Consider the following 9,951-nt stretch of genomic DNA (forward strand, 5'->3'; position numbering starts at 1 on the left):
ACCAGCCGAGTGGGGTAAACACCCAAGCACAAACCTTAAACGGTAATGCATTTATGGAGCCCAGTTGTACCCGATGGGGACACTTACTCACATGAGCAAGTTCACAGACTTCAGTAGGCCTACACCTACCATAAATGCTCCCCAGCGTGACTGCAGAGGAAACGCTCTCGCCTGATCCAGCAAAGACCTTGCTTAACTGGAAAGTGGTGAGCAGTCCCATTTACTTCAGTGCTGAAAGATCAGCAGGTTTCTTGGCGGGGGTCCCAGGAGAAGACTAACTTGCTTACTGGTCGTCTCTTGGATACATTCAGGAGATTAATTCAGAGATAAATTTGTAACTGCCAAGATTTCTGACTAGGCAAGCCCTGCTTTTCCTGCTGCCTCTGGACATTGATTGCTCTAAGGTTCACCATTAGGAAGAAAGCTGAACCCTGCTTTAAATTCCTGCTACTCGACAGGCCCCTGAGACAGAACTGGCTGTCACCCTCATTAGGAGGGGCCAGCTGTTATCAGTATTGAGGGAAACTGACCTGACAAAATCACTATTGTATTTCTAGGGTGGAAGGCACACACGTGTTTCAATACTAACCAGATTATTAGGGAGCTAATGGCTCTCTCTGATGGGATGGCTGGAATTAACTGATAGTGATTTAATTGGTGTTGCAAATTGCTAATTAAGCCTGTGAAGAGGACCAAAGAAAAAAAATCCATTTAATTAAAGAGATGGGGTGATAGATGGAGCGTATTCAAGTCATTCACATACAGGGATTTTTCTTTTTATTCTTGATTGTTTATTTTAAACAGAGATAACAAAGATAAAGACAAGAAGAGTATCTAAGCTGGAGTAAAGAACCAATATCAGATATTACAACAAGGTAAGAGAGACCAAACTTCTTTATTATTAAGAGGAACATATCAAAGACAATTGTGGACATTTTTAGAAGCCTACTGCACCGTTTTTACTCTAATGGTTTTATGGTGGCACATGACGTGTCAGATATACATCCCTCACCACATACAAACTGCAACCCATTCTACTAATCACTAAATCCATGGTTTTATTTCTGTGAATGCTTTGACCAAACCTGAAGTCCATACTTCATGTGCACCACATTGTTAAAACTCCCGTTAGACCAAATCCTGACTCCTTACAGCTCTCATACACACCATTGGCAGTTTCTGGTGCACCACAACTGTTCAGCATGAGGGCCTGGACCTAGAGTACATCAAACAAGAGGGAGAGCTCATTAGTTCTGATGGCTGTTGTCTTGTGTCTCAGTGGGTATGTCTGCACTTCAATAAAAAAAACCAGTGGCACCAAGTCTCAGAGCCTGAGTCAGCTGGCTTAGGCTGTAGGGCTAAAAATTGAAGTGTGAACATTTTGGCCCAGGCTGGAACCCAGGTTTGGGGACCCTCTGCCCTGGCAGGGTGTCAGACCCCAGGATCCAGCCCGAGCATCTATACTGCAGTTTTATAGCCCCGTGAGTCTGAGTCAGCTGATCTGGGCCAGGTGTGGGTCTTTTATCACTGTTTAGACATACCCAGCATTACTGGGTGATACAATATCATCTTGTGGTCAGGGGGTGCAGAGGACAAGGATAATAGATGTGTCACCAACAGAGTTCTTGTCTCCAAATTGGCCCACAAAGAGCCAAGCAAAGGTAGATGGGTGGAGCTCTGCAGAGCAAATCCATGGAGCTGCCAGCTCCCTTTCTATAAATGCCAACATGTAGGCTTGACCTGAATGGGCACTAGGTATAGAGGTAAAACAAACAAATGTGGCATCTGGGGATTCTTACTCAGAACACTCCCATAGCTTTGAAGGCCAGAATGGACCATTTTGTTAGTCTACTCTGAACTCCTGCATAACACAGGTTGGAGAAATCCACCCAGTAATCCTGCACCAAGCCCATAGCTTCTAGTTGAGCTGGAGTTTATCTTTTAGCAAGACACCCAAACTTCATTTAAAGTCTCCAAGCAATGGAGAACCAACAACATTCCTTAGCAAGTTGCTCCAGTGGTTGACCACCCTGTTATCCCTGAAATATCCAATGCAATTGCAGGCATTTTAGAAACTCTGAAGACATTTCCAAGGAAGAGGTTTAAGATGACAGAACAAGAAGCAATGGTCTCAAGTTGCAGTGGGGGAGGTCTAGGTTGGATATTAGGAAACACTATTTCACTAGGAGGATGGTGAAGCATTGGAATGTGTTATGTAGGGAGGAGGTGGAAATCTCCATCCTTAGAGGTTTTTAAGGCCCGGCTTGATAAAGCCTTGGCTGGGATGATTTAGTTGGTATTGGTCCTGCTTTGAGCAGGGGATTGGACTAGATGTCTTCCTGAGGTCTCTTCCAACCCTAATATTCTATGATTCTATGAAGATGGCAAGCTGCAGGGGATGGGTTAACAAAACTTAGCTGCACTGCCTGCCCCTGCAGTAAGCTAGTGACCGGCCCATGGAGACTGGGATTTGTTTTTCCCCTTCTCTCTCACTTTGTTTTGATGTGAAATTGATACAAATGCAAATAGAGCCGAACCAGTCATACGCTGCAGGGGGTGAGCGTGCTGTGAAGCCTTTCCAACAATTCCAGCATTCAGAGTTAATGAGCTGTGGGGCTAGTTCAAAAGGAGAACTTTTTGTTTTGAAGGAACCAAGAGAAAGAGGTGCATGGGTATGTCTGCCTGGATCCACAGGCAGGATCAGGGCCCTGGTGAGCATGTACATTGCTAGACACTGGCTAGTTGTTTGTACTTGAGCCTGAGACATGGACCAGGAACCTATTGGGGTAAGCAGTGTACAAATACAGAACATGAAGATGGTCCCTGCCCTAAAGGGCCTATAATCAAAGATTCTGTCTCATTTTGTGCACTAGGGAAGGGGGAATCATAGAATACCAGGGCTGAAAGGGACCTCAGGAGGTCACCTAGTCCAACCTCCTGCTCAAAGCAGGACCAATCCCCAGATGGATTTTTACCCCAGTTCCCTAAATGCCCCCCTCAAAGAATGAAGTCAGAACCTTGGGTTTAGCAGGCCAATGCTCAAACCACTGAGCTATCCCTCCCTCATGGGAGCTTCTTCTATGCCCAGGCAATTGTTGCAGTTCCAAGGATGTGGACCTAGACCCCTCTGAGGCATGGCAGTTCAGGGCCTCAAGGAGGCATGACTGGTCATTTTGTGGGTTAGGCCCAGCATCCCAGTCCTGAACGGCCATCAGGCTGCTGTTACATTTTAGGAAAGCAGAAAGCAACACAACTGAGCATGCTATGCCCAGCGGAGCGTGCTATGCCCAGCTCCATCTGCACACACACACAATGGCACAGGCACCCTCCTCTCAGCCACTACTATGCTTGAGCAAACCTCTGTAGTTGCCAGTAAACTGAGGAGGAGAATGAACACTATTACAGTAAATATAATTGTACCTCAGAGGTCCCCAAGTGTGAGACACACACACCTAGGGTGGAGTGGAGGAACATACAGGGGAGCGCAGCAGGGCCCAGGCCAGCCCCTAAGGAGACAGGGAGGGAGCTCCACCCATCCCCTCCCCACCCTCAGTTCTGCTCCGGTCCTGCTCCCAGCCACATCGCCAGCTACACGCGTGGCCCCGCCCCCAGCCTCAGCGCAGCTCCACTTCCACTCCTGCCCCCAGCCTCAGCGCCTGGCCATGGCTCCACTTCTGGCCCAACATCCAGCCACAGTTGCAGCCCCAGGCTTGGCCCCCTTACCCCTCCTCCCTGGAGCCGCAGCTCTGCTGCTGGCCCCGGCTGGATGCTGATGTCTAGTTGGCAGCCGGTATCAAGCGGAGTGCCCCAGGGGTCTGTCCTGGGGACGGTTTTGTTCAACGTCTTTATTAATGATCTGGATGATGGGATGAATTGCACCCTCAGCGAGTTCGCAGATGACACTAAGCTGGGGGGAGAGGTAGATACACTGGACGGTAGGGATAGGGTCCATGTAGTAGGTTTGGGCTGAGGTTCGGACCTCAGCGGGGCTCTGGGGTGTCCCACCGCCTCGCTCTGGTCCAGCGGCAGTCTGGGACAACAGGCACACAGTTAGGGGCTCAGGCCCATAAGCAGGGGCTGAGTCAAGAGGTCTGAAACCCAGGCCCTTAAGCAAGGGCTGAGGCAAAGTCTATAGCAGCCCAGGCCCTAACTCGGCGGGCAGCAAGCAAACAGTCTGTCAGAGGCCCAGGCCTTGTAGCAGGGCCTGGATCAGTTTGGGATAGCCCAGGACCTAGGTCAGGGCGGGGCAGCAAACAAATAGTCAATCAGGTACCCAGCCTCTCTAGGCCAGGGGAAACAGGGGGAGTCTGCCACCCAAGGAGTGGGTGGCAGGGGGGACGCAGGCCCTCCCACTCCACTGTGTCCCAGCCTGGGGCCCTAGCAGCGACGGACATTCGCTGCTGTCAGTGGGGATCCTGGCCGCAACACACTGACATCGGCTCTGGCAGTGCAGCAGCCAGACTGGGGTTGGCTGCCCCCGGGCTACTTCCACACTCCCCCTCGTATGGTACCTGGGCCGTCTTAGTGTCGTCGGTGCTCTCCACCAGCATTGGCTCCTCTGGGTACGTAGCGGAGGGCAGGCTCGGCTCCTCCTCGGGGTAGCTGGCACGGGGCAGGCTTGGCCAGTCCTCCTCAGGGTACCTGGCACGGGGCAGGCTTGGCCAGTCCTCCTCGGGGTACCTGGCGAAAGGTAGGCTCGACCGGTCCGGTGAGTCAGCAGGCCGGTCGCAGCCGGCGGCTGTTTCCGAAGCGGGAGCTCAGCCATGGACGTCTGCTCTCTCCGCCGGCCTGGGCTCCACTGAGCTCTGCAGGCGGGCCTTTATACTTCCGGGTTGGGGCCGTGACCTCGGAGGGGCGGCCTCCAGATCTGGTGGCTCCGCCCACGTTGGGATTAGGGGAGGTTCGGCCCTCAGCAGGGCTGTGGGGTGTCCCACCGCCTCGCTACAGTCCAGAGTGTCCTAGACAAATTGGAGAATTGGGCCAAAAGGAATCTGATGAGGTTCAACAAGGACAAGAGGCATGCAATTAGGACAGAAGAATCCCATGCAGCGCTACAAGCTGGGGACTGACTGGCTAAGCGGAAGTTCTGCAGAAAAGGACCTGGGGATTACAGTAGATGAGAAGCTGAATATGAGTCAGCAGTGTGCCCTTGTTGCCAAGAAGGCTAACGGCATATTAGGCTGCATTAGTAGGAGCATTGCCAGCAGATCGAGGGAAGTGATTATTCCCTTCTATTCAGCACTGGTGAGGCCACACCTGGAGTATTGTGTCCAATTTTGGTCGACCCACTACAGAAGGGATGTGGACAAATTGGAGAGAGTCCAGCGGAGGGCAACAAAAATGATTGGGGGCTGGGGCACATGACTTACGAGGAGAGGCTTAGGGAACTGGGTTATTTAGTCTGCAGAAGAGAAGAGTGAGGGGGGATTTGATAGCAGCCTTCAACGACCTGAAGGGCTTTCCAAACAGGATGGAGCTAGACTGTTCTCAATGGTGGCAGATGACAGAACAAGGGGCAATGGTCTCAAGTTGCAGTGCGGGAGGTCTAGGTTGGATATTAGGAAACACTATTTCACTGGGAGGGTGGTGAAGCACTGGAATGGGTGATCTAGGGAGGTGGTGGAATCTCCATCCTTAGAGGTTTTTAAGGCCCAGCGTGACAAATCCCTGGCTGGGATGATTTAGTTGGTGTTGGTCCTGCTTTGAGCAGGGGATTGGACTAGATGACCTCCTGAGGTCTCTTCCAACCCTAATATTCTATGATTCTAAGGGGGGGCATGACCTCAAAAGTTTGGGGACCGCTGTCATAACTCATGCTGACATCATATAGCTCTTTGCCCTCCCCCCTTCTCCCGCCAGTGGCTAATCCATGCACTAATTCATGAGTCAGTTAGTGCAGTTGAGCTAATCAGTATGACCTTTTCATTCAAGCAGAGGCAGCTCTTGGTTTCCTATCCAGAGCCTCAGTGGGTTGGCCCTCATAAATGACTTGGACGGGTGGTGTTTGTTAAATTAATGTGAACACTGGAACAACTTACAAACCTGAAAGCAGTCACGATCTCGCCACACAATCATTCAAGAAACAGTCTGAATTAATGTTAAAAAATTGAAGTCAAAGATAAGGAGCAATGTCATCACCTTAGCCTTCAACCCACACAACTATTGTCACATTCACGTCAGTTGAATTTGTTGTAAGGTGCCTTGAGCAGGAGCCTTGGAAATGACAGTTGTGGGATAAAAAGCCCAGTAGGCGACTCTGTCAAGGGAAAGAACCAGTGGACAATTGCTTTCCTGAGAGCTGTGTGCGTGGGAAGTGATCTTCCCTTTCTCATGCAGTGGGGGAAGGAGGGTGGTTGGAGATGCTCCATGAGTCAATTGATCCCCTTGGATCTGTGTGCAGAAGGGCATGCACCTGTAGATCTCGTACCCCACCCTACAACTGTGCTTGGAATCTCACAAGACATTAATGCAGCCAGGGAACATTAGGAAATGCAGCCCTTGCAAATTACAGCAGCTCAGCTGAATCACTGAAAATTGCAACAGTGCAATTCCCTAAGGTAGAAAAGGCCTCTGTGTCTCAAAGCACTTACCAGGCAGCACCAGCGTCCCACTAGCAGTTTCCAATGGAAGATCGGCCCGAAGGACTTCAGAGCAAAGGTGCACACAGTTGATTCAGCTCTGAAGGAGTCAATGGTCCAGCTCTTGCCTGTGTCAATCTCCAATTGCTGCTAGGTCTGCGGGAGGCCAGGGATTGCCCAGATAAGAGTTGATTGCAGCACACTGTATGGATTAGCTTTCCTTTTGAACTGTTAACAACTTTGTGAGGTCTTTTACAGAGAGAGGTAAGCAAAAGACACAAAATAAAAGGGAATTTTAGAAAACGTCAATTCTTTTTTATTTTGAAACATTGAAAGGAAATTAGTAATCCTCCCTAACACTGACAGATAACCCCCTGGCCACGCTTGAAAGGGGGAGTCAATAACTCAGGGAGGTTGGAAACTCCACAAACCCTATAGGACGTGCTCCGATTTGCCTTAGAGGTGTGCCTTTGTCGAAGGAGCCTGGCCAGATGCCATCATGCCTTGGAAGTGCAGTCTGTGGAAAAACAGGGGCTGAGTTGTCTATAGAAGGAGTTTAGTTTTGAGCAGGGGTGTGGTTTCAAAGGGGTCTTTTAATATTTCAGTAGTGTTAAGAGGGAGAAACCAACACTGATGATTAGCGCAAACAATGCAGGCAAGTGGCGAGTTAAGTTCCCCTCACAGGCTTTGCCTGCACAAGGAATTGTGGTTGAGTCTAGGTCAGGCCGAGCTAGCACAAGCAGCTAAGTTAGAACTCAACCAGTCAGACTGAGCTGCGAGGTATTACTCTGAATCTATGCAAGGAGAAAGCTAAGCCTAACCATTTTCCCTAGTCACAACATCATCAGAGGGGGGTAGATTTGGCTGAGGCTAATGGCTCAGAGGTTTGTATTGCCCCAGTAAAAGCTCAGGGAAGGAGTGGAGATGCAAAGGGCACAGTTCCTTCCCTACCTCCCTTCATTTTGATTTGGGACCAAGTCATTTCAGCTCTTTATCCATCCATCTACTCTGCTGTTGAGTAGGGGCAGAACCACTTTCTGCCCCGCCACACCCACTTGCTCATTGGGTAGGGGGTATCTGGAGCTGCTCCTGCCCCCATGGCTGGCACCATTGTCTGAGCAGAGAAGAGTGGGGAGGAGGTCTTTCTCCCCTACACAGCTGGGTAGGGAGTGGGACAAGCTACCAAAGAGTCATCCAGGCTGGTCCCTACCTGTCACACCCCTGCTAGGTCTCTCCTGGGTAGAACTGCTCCTCACCCCTCACTGGGGGAGGCGCAGAACAAACAGTGGATTCAATTCAGCTTTCAACTTACCAGGCAGCATTCACCTGCCCATGGGAGCACAGGACTTAGCTCCAGGCAGAAACATTCTGATGTGTGGTTGGGTTAACTGGCCAACCCCACCATGACTTCCCACGTGAGATTTATTAATGGATCAATTTTCCTTTACCTATCTCATAGAACTGGAAGGGACCTTGAAAGGTCATTGAGTCACGTCCAGTCCCCTGCCTTCATTAGCAGGACCAAATACTGATTTTGCCCCAGATCCCTAAATGGCCCCTCAAGGATTGAACTCACAGCTCTGGGTTTAGCAGGCCAATGCTCAAATGACTGGTCGCTGGGACGCATGTTGTGTGCCTTGCTCAGAGGCAGCCAGAACAGATAGGTGACACTCCCTCCGCCACAAGGATTGTTTTCAGGGGACTGTTTCCCCTACAAGAGGGTCATGTGCTCCATCTATCTGAGCATCTTTCACAAAATGAGTCAGGTTCTGCTGAGTCAAAAATATGCTTTAGTCCCGCCCCAAGTCTCCATCCATCAGGAACTGGGAGGAGATCACAAAACTCATTGCACCTGGGAGCTAAAGTCCATGAAAGCATGAGCTGGAAGGCTAGGAGATCACCTTGGTACATCACCTAGCCAAATCAGGAAATATTTGGTATCGTATAGGATTATGCTCCCCTTACAATAGAATTAACACAGATTGAGTTGGGAATGACCTGATCCCATCCAGCTCTATGCAAAATCTGGCTATTTCCCTGTCAATGTAGTTTGGATTGAGCCATATCTGGTGGGAAATTCTCAAGTTGGACCATGTAAATTGGATAATGTTCTAGTCACGTATGAGTGGTAAATAAGGTTGCACATATCTCTTATGCTGAGCTATGTACAATCCTATTTACTTACTAAATTGCCTTTATATTTTCATTTCAGGTAAAAGAATTAACTTTGCTGTTTTGCTTTAAAAAGCAACAGTCTTGAAAAAATCTGTATAATTCATAACTTTCCAAACTTCTTCCTTACCTACAGACAGTTATGCAATTTTTGGACAAAAAAATACCTGAACTGAGGGCTTCATTAATACACCCACACCTCAAACCTTTTGTTTTGGACACAAGAAGTGAACTCAAGTTTTAAAGTCTGTAGGGAAAATACTACCTCAAAGCTGGTAAACAATGGAATAATTAGAAAATACAAGGTTGCATTGCAACATGAGCAGCATAACACACTTGTGATTTCTTTCACTAAGAAAACAGAGCCACATGTTCTTGGGGCTCAGTAGCCATTGTCTGGAGTTAATGGTTAGGGTTACAGAGCAGCGCCGCAGATACAGAATTATTAGTCAATGAAACATCTGCTGAGAGAGTTAAGAAAAGAATACCGTGCTTTAGGCATTTGGATTAGTGGTGAGGGAGAGCAGTTTCGTTGTATGTGAAAGTGAGGAACAAATATACGCAATTGTTTTCTAACCTTCATATGAAAATAACTCCCTCCCTCGCCATCCTTGTCCTTGTCAAATAGCCCTCCATCTGAACATGAATGGGACATAGCTGCTGTCCTCCAGTTAAAGCCTGGAAGGGATGAAGTCAATTGATTTTTCTAGTAGTTTTCTGAAAAGCAGACCAGAAATATGCGGAGCATGTCCTTCACAGAACAACAGCTTCATTGTGCTGCTTCCTTTACAGCTCTTGGGGGTGAGTGGGGAGGAGAGTGCTCTGTGGTGAAAGGTACATGGCTGCTCCTGGGGAAGAAAGCTACTCCACCCCCACCCGTAGGACAGTCGGAGGGAGGGTTGTGGGCCCAAGAAGGGAGAAAGGCTTCATCTTTCCAGCTTTTTAGCTCTGCCTCTACTGAAGCTGGCAGGAAGTTGCCCAGAGCAGAAGTTGTATGGGTGACTGGAGGAAGTGACAGAGTGGAAGAAGGTGGTGGTCCCTTCAAGACACTAACTATTAGGCTGTGGAATGCTCAGCCAGGGCCGGATTAACCTTTTGCAGGCCCGGTGCCAAACATATTTGTGGGCCCCCATGGAGGCAATGGAGCATGGTGTGGGGAGGTCAGTCCCTGGAGCGAGGGGCCAGCCAGAGGCAATGGGGC

At 49.3% G+C, this 9,951-nt stretch overlaps 1 long non-coding RNA gene across 1 annotated transcript; it reads right to left on the minus strand.

The window, feature by feature from the left end:
* Positions 1-915: 915 nt before the first annotated feature.
* Positions 916-9,400, minus strand: LOC128842741 (uncharacterized). Its single transcript, XR_008446106.1, has 3 exons — positions 9,328-9,400; positions 6,591-6,827; positions 916-1,216 (listed from the first exon to the last, which is right to left on the minus strand). It is a non-coding gene; the product is annotated as an uncharacterized LOC128842741 (long non-coding RNA).
* Positions 9,401-9,951: the final 551 nt, after the last annotated feature.

This window comes from Malaclemys terrapin, chromosome 9 (genome assembly GCF_027887155.1).
Source record: "Malaclemys terrapin pileata isolate rMalTer1 chromosome 9, rMalTer1.hap1, whole genome shotgun sequence".
Lineage (NCBI taxonomy): Eukaryota > Metazoa > Chordata > Testudines > Emydidae > Malaclemys > Malaclemys terrapin.